Source organism: Fukomys damarensis, unplaced genomic scaffold, assembly GCF_012274545.1.
Source record: "Fukomys damarensis isolate Sample0158 unplaced genomic scaffold, DMR_v1.0_HiC HiC_scaffold_33, whole genome shotgun sequence".
Lineage (NCBI taxonomy): Eukaryota > Metazoa > Chordata > Mammalia > Rodentia > Bathyergidae > Fukomys > Fukomys damarensis.
In genome coordinates this window covers 36,182,883-36,190,859 of record NW_022900945.1, presented here as the reverse complement: position 1 = coordinate 36,190,859, position 7,977 = coordinate 36,182,883, and the positions used below count along the sequence as shown (strand labels likewise).

The window sequence follows — 7,977 nt, the reverse complement described above, 5'->3', positions numbered from 1 at the left end:
GGTTAATTTTCCTTAAATAAGAAAAATTCTAGATGACCATTTCAATTATTTTGCTGTGAGATTTGGGAAGTTTTTTCAGCTGTTAACCTTATGATTCTTAATCTTCCCCAGATAGTTCATAAATTATTCTTTATTTATTTTATTTATTCATTAGCATTTACTTTATGTGATGTGCTCTTTCTCAGGACTATACATAGTTACTAGAAAGAACCCTGACAACCTCACAGCAAGATGAAGCTCCTTCTGTTGCTCTCAGCCATGGGGCTGTGCTGGACTCAGTATTCCCCGAACACACAGAAGGGATGCACATCCATTGTGCACCTGTTCGAGTGGTGCTGGGCAGACATTGCTGTGGAATGAGAGTGATACTTAGGTCCCAAGGGATTTGGAAGAGTTCAGGTAAGTGTTGTCCACAGCATGTACTGCAGAGTTTAGGGAGCTTATAGTAAATGGTATATTAATCCTTATCAGTGATTTAGAACAACATTTGACACAAATGAAAGTTTTCTTAAAAAAAAATTTAGATTGTCTGAAGAGTTGTTATTTTGCTTCAGGACATCAATTGGACATCTCCACTGAGAAGTTATTATTTTCAAGTGGTTGTAAAGCAGTGTACCTATGTACAGATCCAGGAAGAATTTTAGACTGTGTCTTTGTATAGAACATAATGATATAAAATAAGGCATAGTTTTATTCTCATTAAGATTGTTTTATCTGCAGGTTTCTCCACCTAATGAAAACATTATAATTACCAAACCCTTATAGACCCTGGTGGGAAAGATATCAACCATTTAGCTACAAATTATGCTCAAGATCTGGAAATGAAGATGAATTCAGAAGCATGGTGACGAGGTGTAACAATGTTGGGGTAAGAGGATTCAATTTTTCTTTAAAATTTTTACACAGGAAGATAACTTCTTTCCCCGACCCTTGCTCTTTCTGAACTGAAATATAGGAATATTGCACTTTTTAAAAATATTTCTTCCTACTTTTTTAAGTGAAAACTACACTGTCGCCTTCTACATAAAGATTGAAAATTTTTGTGTACATGTACCAGTAATACATAAAGATAAGGCAATTTAATAGTTTAAGAATTACTTAAATCATAAAATATTGAGTTTTTACCCCTGGAACTATACATATCTCCTATCAACATAATTCTGCTTAGGAACTGGAGATTCCAGTTACAATAGTTGTTGTCTTTTTTATGTTTTGTGTCTCCACTTTCATTCCTAGATTTTTTTTCTCCATCGTCTTTTTTTTTAGTAAGTAGCTCTTTACTCTTGCTAAATACCAAAGGAGAGGAAGAATTAACTGCTTTTATTTTATTTTGACCAACTGAAATGCCAAAAAATAACAATTTTTCTAGGCTCATTTCATACTTAAATCCATGTAGTTTTTTTTTCATCATTATTCCTTCAGAGTTATGGGAATTTCTTGTTCTCCTAGTATATGATTCGTGTATTCATTTGACCAATTGACTAAAATAGAGGGTTTTCTTCCTTCACATCGGGGTCCTTTTACACTTAATTTCGGTCTTGTAGGAAATTATGGTTATGAAATTATGAAGAAAGAGTTGGGTTTTTGTAACATGCAGCAATGTCAAGATTTCTTCCTGAAGTCAGACTGAAGGAGTCAATTTGCTTTTCAGGTCCGAATTTACGTGGATGCCGTAATTAATCACATGTGTGGTGAAGGCAACGGTGCAGGAACAAACAGTATCTGTGGAAGTTAGTACAATTCTCACAACAGGGAGTTTTCAGCCGTTCCATATTCTGCTTGGGATTTTAATGATGGAAAATGTAAAAGTGGAAGTGGAAGCATTGAGTCCTACAAGGATGCTGCTCAGGTAATTTTTAAAAAAAATAATTAACTGAACCAAGAACTATGAAGGAGTTTAATTACTGACATGTGCATTATTAGATGTCAGGATGACGCTGGTTTAGATTCCTTAAGAAAACCACTTACTAGCCTTACCTGTTTAAATATAAGAAAACAAAATTCAAATATTTTCCTCTAGGCGTTAGACTGGTTGTATTCTAAAGTGATAGAACACTTATCGGCGCTTCTGAACAATGTGGGTTTGTTCAGCCTCCCACACACACCAAAAAAGAACAAAAAAAGAGAGACAGTGAGAGATAACAAAAAAAAAATCCCTATAAAAAGAGTTCATCTACTTTATTTCCTACACTCTATTTTTAACTAGAAGTCATTTCAAATGTATGTTCACAGTAAAACATCGACATCCCCAGTGCCCTTCCAGAGAGCACATTATGTAATGTCTATTGATGTATAAGTACAAAACTGAATAATCAAATGGATTCTTGGGTGAGAGATGATGTTTTATGAATCAGTCAAAAAATTTACCTCAACAGGTCAGAGACTGTCGTCTCTCTGGTCTTCTTGATCTTGCACTTGGGAATGACTATGTCCGTAGCAAGATTGCTGACTACCTGAACCATCTCATCGACATTGGTGTAGCAGGATTCAGACTTGATGCTGCTAAGCACGTGTGGCCTGGAGACATCAAGGCTATTTTGGATAAACTGCATAATTTGAACACAGAATGGTTCTCCGAAGGAAGTCGACCTTTCATTTTCCAGGAGGTACATCAGTAAAGGTGTATGCATATAATATGATAGCGTTTTGTTTATTACAGAATGAATAGAAGATTAATAAAACATGATTTCTGCAAGGTAATGGGTTATTCACAGAGTAGTATTCTTTTGCATTTATTAAAGATAGCACATATAATTCTTTATCTAAGTAGGCTGTGTGGAGATGTAAAAATATTCTTTAGCCTAAAACCTTAACTATGCCATTTACCATCTCTTTAGAGATCAAATGAAGATAAAAAAATTCTACAGCTCTTGTTGCCTCAAACAAATATTACTTTGGATCTTGGCTACATGATCACAAGCTGTTTAAAACTTAGTTCTACACCTTTAAACTGTATAATATTTTGTGGAAACTGAATAGCCTTTTTCTAATGTACAGAAAAGTGCTATGATTTTATTTCTTTAGAAATTAAATAAATTAACAATTACCAAGCACTGAGAAATGCTGTCAGTCAAATAATAAATGATATGTGGTTGTGAGCTCTTGTTTTTGTTATGCATATGGAAAAATAAATGAGGTCAGCATTTTTTACAGGATAATATGTCACCTTGTAATTAAGGTTTTTTTCAATATTGTAGCAAGTACTTAGCACAGCAAAGAAACTTGAAAGAAGGAAAATTGTTTTGTTGTGTTTCAAGTAACACAACTAGCTTTAAGGTATTTTAATGCAATGTTAAAATTCTTACGTTAAAAATCATTTCCCCTTTATTTCTACTAGGTAATTGATCTGGGTGGTGAAGCAATTACAAGTAAAGAATACTTTGAAAATGGTCGTGTGACAGAATTCAAGTACGGTGCAAAACTGGGCACAGTTATTCACAAGTGGAGTGGAGAGAAGATGTCTTACTTACAGTCAGTAAAATGTTATTTGTTATTGGAATTTTGTATATCTATCTGGCTTATTATTCAGTATGAGTAAATCTTCATAAAAGTTGTTTGAATAGTTATGATTTTTATTATTAATAAGTATTAGGCTTCATCTATCTCACTAACAATCTCTGTTATTTACATTGATCCACAGATTCTAAAAACTGAACAGATCATCGATAAATTATGTGCTATATTATATATGAGTATTCCAGGTTTCACCATTTTTTTCTTTTAACAGGTCAACTCAGTTGTTTAGTAAAATGAATTTAATGTATATTGAGTGCCTATAATGTGTCCATAATCTGGAATTTACAAGTATAATGTCAATTAATTTCAAATATTAAAATATTTATACTACAACAATATAGCATTGAAGTCTGACTGCAACCCACTTTGTTATGTTCTATAGTGAGGTACAATATCCTGAATCCTGCAGTTCTAAATAGAATATAAAATCTTAAGGAAAAACCATTTCATTAGAAAATTTAACTGAAGATGCCTTGTAGAAAGGAATATACAGTTTAGATAATCTAAGACAATTATAAAATAATATATATGTACATGTATATACAAAACGTGCACAAACTATTTTTAATACAGGAACTGGGGAGAAGGCTGGGACTTTGTGCCTTCGGACAGAGCACTTGTCTTTGTGGATAACCATGACAATCAGCGAGGTCACGGAGCTGGAGGAGCCTCTGTTCTTACATTCTGGGATGCTAGGTGCTAAATAATGTTCCCCACATTTTCTATCTACCATTTAACAATGGCAAAAAAATATATTTATTCCTATATTATTTTGTGGTTTTCAGAATGTATAAAATGGCTGTGGGATTTATGCTTGTTCATCCTTATGGATTTACACGAGTAATGTCAAGCTACCGTTGGGACCGAAATGTTCAGAATGGAAATGTAAGTTTTGGGGTTGTGCAAAATATCTCTTTTTCGATTAAAGAAAAGTTTTTAACTTTCTCATATAAGGGAATTACATTTGATATTTATTCATCAAGTATGTGTTTAAATGTATATTGTTAATTATATGATTTGATTTAAACTGATTCATCTGTTAGATTAACCCAAATTTAAGGATAAATATTCTTAAATATGATGGCAGTCAGAAAGCAAATACAATATCAAAAATTTATTCAGTTTCACATACAGATTGAAATATGCAGCTGAGTGTATTTATTCAAAATGTTCTTTAATATGGACATACTAATTTCACAGTTATTGTATTTAAAGCAATTTCAGATTTAGTATTTCATTTGAGTAGTGGCCAAGTAATATCTCTATTTTATAGACAATAAAAATGAGATAGAGAAATCTTATGGATGTTGGTTTATTTTTTAAATTTAGTATAGAAGGCTGTATTGTAATACTACATTTTTTTCTCACTGAGGCTCTTGCTGTTTCAATTATATAGAGTAGTGATATTAAGCTATTGGTATATATATACCATAAAACTTGATTACTTTTGCTTTAAATATGGCATTATGGAAAAGGAGTTTATAGGCATGATAAAGATCAGTAAAGATCTATGAACATATGGAAAATGTTGGATTCTAAATAAAGATATTGCAGCTACATAAGCACTAGCATGGATTGGGTTCAGTATAAAGGAGAAGGAAGATGAAAGTGTAAGTACTTAAAATATGTAAGACCTTTTTTATCATAATTTAGGACGCTAATGACTGGATTGGGCCACCAAATAATAACAGAGTGATTAAGGAAGTCACTATCAATGCAGACACCACTTGTGGCAATGGCTGGGTCTGCGAACATCGCTGGCGTCAAATAAGGTGGGGGTATTTATTGAGAGGCATTTTCTAATGCTAAAAAAAGTTATTTTAAATTATGAAGACAAAATGTATGAGCATTTTATATGAGTTTGTGCTTTTAGGAACATGGTTGCCTTCCGAAATGTAGCTGATGGCCAGCCTTTCTCCAACTGGTGGGATAATGGAAGCAACCAAGTAGCTTTTGGAAGAGGAAACAGAGGATTCATTGTCTTTAACAATGATGACTGGTGAGTAGATGTCAATTAAAATTAATATTTAATTCTATTATGTTCTCAGTTATTCTTTCATTTTCTTGTTTACTTTTTTTTTATAAATCAAACATCTTTAACCCTGTGTTTAAAGAAAACATAAACATGAGAATAGCACAGAAGAAAAATGATGGTGACTCTTATTTGGTTCCAGTATTTTACAAGGCTTTCTGTTTCAGGTAGAGTTCTTCGCGTGCTCTGTGCAGCATCATGAGCTTCTCAATGGAGTCTCATCCTGGAATGTCACTTTCTGCCTAAGTCTATATCTCAGCTATTCCTCTATATGCCCTTCTGGTCTATATTTTTACTTTATTTTTGTCTCTGTGACACAAATGATAAATTTTCAAGAATGTATAAAAAAAACCAAATGTACCTTAATGGCAATGATTTTTCTCAGAATATATATCAGTATGGGTTATAAAATTTCCCAACTTTGGCTCTTCCTTTGTGATAATTCTCTTTTTCTATTCTAGTGATTCTCTCATGTATAACAATGAATCAGGTGAACTCTTTGCAAGTTGTTTATATACCTCTGTCTGAGGCCAATTTCTAATTGTGTTTAGCATTTTTCACACTAATTTATATTTTATTTAGAATCATGAATAATAAACCATGTATATATCTCATTTTTATAGAAAAATCCCATGATTATTTTTTTATTTATTCTTCCCTAAATGAGAGCAACAAAATAGATTTCTACAAGACAGATTTCTATTCCAAAGTATGTTCTTTTAAAAACTGCTAGATTATTCTTCCATCACAGACAGATTCATTTTCATCTTTAGGAGAAAAAAAAGCTATGCTTGAAGAAATAATCTTATTAAATCCTTAGTGTTTATTAAGCTTAAACCAAGGCAAATATAATATGTTTGCCATAATACTTTTTTCAAGTGGTGTCAATTTATGAACATATTTCCTGATATTTTCAGCCTGCTTTCATTAGTAACAGTCACCACAGACCAAGGAATTGTTAGGTCTTCCATAGGATCACATTTGATCCTAAGAAAGTTATTAACATACACTGGAGACTGAGCTTTCTTCTTTTGAAATCTTGACTAAGAGGGTTCTATGGCACAAAGTTCTCTCTCTCTTATATTTGAGTGGAATTAAGTTAAATAAGAAATTGTATTTTACAGGGCACTGTCATCAACTTTGCAAACTGGTCTACCTGCTGGCACATATTGTGATGTCATTTCTGGAGATAAAGTTGATGGCAACTGCACAGGAATTAAAGTCCAAGTTGCTGCTGATGGCACGGCTCATTTTTCTATTAGTAACTCTGCTGAAGACCCCTTTATTGCCATTCATGCTGAATCAAAGCTATAAAATTTAAATAAATGCCAAAAGAAAGCAATACATCCACATGAATTTCTTTTCTCTACATACATTAATTTTATAATTCTGTTAGAAAGGTTGGAAATAATCAAATTATTTTCCTATAATAAAAAATCATAAAAAATGAAAAATCACGTATAATCATACAACTAGCATTTAACCTCAGCCAACACATTTTAAAAGACATAAATGAATCTATTTGTCACAGAAAGTTTTAAGAAAATGGAAAGATAACTTGTCAATTAGTTTGTTATAATTAACAACATTTGTCTGATTATCACTAATTTATGTCTGTATGAAAATTTTGGATGCATGACTCTATCAGTGAGAATAGTTAACAAAGATCCCTAACCTATGATCCTTTTTATAGTGTTTAAATAGAATCTTACATAGACTTCTTACTTAGAGTTCTTACACAGAATATGTGTATATATTGATATACAATGAGTTCTCAAGAATTTTCTCCTACTTTATCATCTTTCTTTTCCTTTCTATGGCTTTAACTGGCTGTTTCATCATATTTTGTTCTTTATTATTCTCATGCAGGTTTTTTTACGATTTCAATACATTACACTGCCCCAATTTTTTCCTAAACTTCTAGATAAATTTTCTGCTTCATCTTGATTTTAATGTAGATTTTACTAAGGCTCTCATCTATAGCTCCTTAACACTCAGGTTTTTATACTTAAACGTAAAATTGGAAGCTATACATTGAATGCTTCCCTTTATTTTCAGGTATATATTTGTGTATCTCTGCTGTAAAACAGTTTCAGTGGTCTTTGGATGCAAGTTCATCCCACTGCAACTTGGGCTGCAATTTCTCCTCTGTGTAAATCTCTTCAAAAGAATATATATACAAAAGAAGCTGAAAAAACAGAGTTATTATTTATAGATTTGCAGAATGAAAACCAAAGATTAGCATTCTTGATTACCCAGCTTCCCAACCCTTAGGAAAGCAGTGCAAGGTAGATGGAGAAGCACCTGCATGGGCTTCATATTCTCTACAATAGAAGGACCCAGATAGCAATCTGTCCTAGAATTTGTATGCCAGGTGTCACTGGATTCAACTGAGTACAACTCCAAAGGGCAAATATTCTTGCAGGAAA

At 32.5% G+C, this 7,977-nt stretch overlaps 1 pseudogene; it reads left to right on the top strand.

Annotated features, from left to right (window-relative positions):
- Positions 1-228: 228 nt before the first annotated feature.
- LOC104872767 lies at positions 229-6,862 on the top strand (annotated as a pseudogene).
- The last annotated feature ends 1,115 nt before the right edge of the window (positions 6,863-7,977 follow it).